Below are 2052 nucleotides of genomic sequence, written 5' to 3' on the forward strand. Positions count from 1 at the left end.
TGAGGGGGGGGGGGGCTCATAAAATGTGACTTGTTGCACCACCTACTGGTAAAAATATCAGAATTCTTGCTGATTTCTGCAAGAAGATGTTAATGCACATGGATTCTTGGACCAAATTTCATGGCAATACATATAAACTTTACAAAGCCTGACTTCCCATGAAGACGTGTGACCAACAGAAAACTGCTACGTCATGACCTGTTAGCTGAATTAAAAGCATGCAAATTTTTTATCTGTTGCAGGAAACTGGAGTAGATATTCTATTTCTACATTTCGGGTGCATGATATGTTGAATCATGTAGATGCAGCAGAGTGTGCGATTGCAGTAATATTACAACAATGACCACGGCTTTAGCGTTTCGTTTTTACCATGCAGTCTAATTTACTGCAATAGACTCTAAATGTGAAAACACAGGACAGTAAACAGATTGTCATAAACCTGTTCTTGGCCGCAAACAGTGAGCAAATCAAATGCTATTACAGAAAACAAGAGAAAGACAAAAAACAAACAGCGACAGAATAAGCCCAAAATAAGCCAACTCAACGTAAAATGAGCCGCCTTCAATAGAATTACCCACGAATGCCATTTCCTCCCCAGAGAAACATCTAATATGACAAAGAGTGCCTTTAGTGCTCCCCAAATGTTATTGGAGTTTTCTGGAAGGCTGCCCATGAGGGCGACTGGAGGGGTCACACATAAACCCAAGGCAGATTGAGAAATCACACCAATGAAGAACAATGAGGCAGTTCGAGCGAAAAGTGCTGGTTTTGCGATTTCACTTCAAGGAGTTAAACTCTTTATTAACCCTCCTGAGGCCATATTCCAGTACAGATATGATTTTACATCCAAAAATTGTCCAGCTCTAAACAAATATGTGAGAGGACAACAGGAGATGGACTTTTTCACTGGAAGAAGCGTTATTATGGAATCATATTTTGACAAGAAGTGGCAGCTTAAAGTTAAAAACATCATAAAGATGGATTTGTTGCTTACGAACATGAAACTTTTGGCTTCTCAAGACATTAACTGATGGACTGGAGTGGTGTGGATTACTTGTGGATTATTGTGATGTTTTTATCAGCTGTTTGGACTCTCATTCTGACGGCACCCATTCACTGCAGAGGATCCACTGGTGAGCAAGTGATGTAATGCTACATTTCTCCAAATCTGATGAAGAAACAAACTCATCTTGGATGACCTGAGGGGAGGACATTTTCAGCAAATGTTCATTTTTGGCTGAACGATTTAAAGCTACGTGACGCTGGTTCATTTTTTATAAGTCGAATGGTTCCGATCACACGTGTCCCGCAGGCATGAATTCAGAGCAGGAACTCAATTCAGGGTTTCTTTAAAGGGAATGAACGCACAACGTGTGCGATGTCACTAATGATACACTGCTGTGCATCTGTCAGGTGTCTGTGTGACAGGTTTGACTGACAGTGACGCGTCACTGCACACTTCTCCGCCAGACGCAAATCACGCAGGGCTCGTGATTGATGATGTCTATTTATATCAGAACCTCTGCACAGTTTGACAAGACCACACACACACACACACGCGCACTTTACAGTCCCTCAGCCACAGTGATTGATGCAATGCTGTTGATTTTCATCCATTAATCTAATGGAGGAGTATTTAAAGAGGTCATGTAATGAAAATCTCTGTCGAAATAAAGGAATTTAATGGAATAGTTTAAACAAAAATTTTAATGTAGTGAAAATGTACTAACCCTCAAGCCATCTGAGATGTAGATGAGTTTGTTTCTTCATCAGATTTGGAGAAATGTAGCATTACATTACTTGCTCACCAGTGGATCCTCTGCAGTATTTTAGCTGGAAGCAAAGGTTTCAAGTTAAGTCTTGATGGATTTGTTTCTTACAACACGCAGCTTTTGGCTTCACAAGACATTAACTGATGGACTGGAGTGGTGTGGATTACTTGTGGATTATTGTGATGTTTTTATCAGCTGTTTGGACTCTCATTCTGACGGCACCCATTCACTGCAGAGCATCCATTGCTGAGCAAGTGATGCAATGCTACAATTCTCCAAA

The 2052-nt window shown here is 40.7% G+C and overlaps 1 protein-coding gene, 1 long non-coding RNA gene and 1 pseudogene across 3 annotated transcripts in view; 1 reads left to right on the top strand and 2 right to left on the bottom strand.

The window, feature by feature from the left end:
* LOC107704060 (gephyrin-like) overlaps positions 1 to 2052 on the bottom strand; it is a 325183-nt gene that overhangs the window by 210097 nt on the left and 113034 nt on the right. The gene's annotated exons all lie outside the window — the stretch shown is intronic.
* Positions 1 to 2052, bottom strand: part of LOC107704061 (alpha-(1,6)-fucosyltransferase-like) — a 107437-nt pseudogene that overhangs the window by 62178 nt on the left and 43207 nt on the right.
* LOC107704062 (uncharacterized) overlaps positions 1 to 2052 on the top strand; it is a 30897-nt gene that overhangs the window by 6979 nt on the left and 21866 nt on the right. Inside the window, exon 2 of the long non-coding RNA XR_001635904.1 lies at positions 1442 to 1447. This is a non-coding gene — a long non-coding RNA (uncharacterized LOC107704062). The remainder of the gene's footprint in view (positions 1 to 1441; positions 1448 to 2052) is intronic.

Source organism: Sinocyclocheilus anshuiensis, unplaced genomic scaffold, assembly GCF_001515605.1.
Source record: "Sinocyclocheilus anshuiensis isolate Anshui unplaced genomic scaffold, SAMN03320099.WGS_v1.1 scaffold534, whole genome shotgun sequence".
NCBI lineage: Eukaryota > Metazoa > Chordata > Actinopteri > Cypriniformes > Cyprinidae > Sinocyclocheilus > Sinocyclocheilus anshuiensis.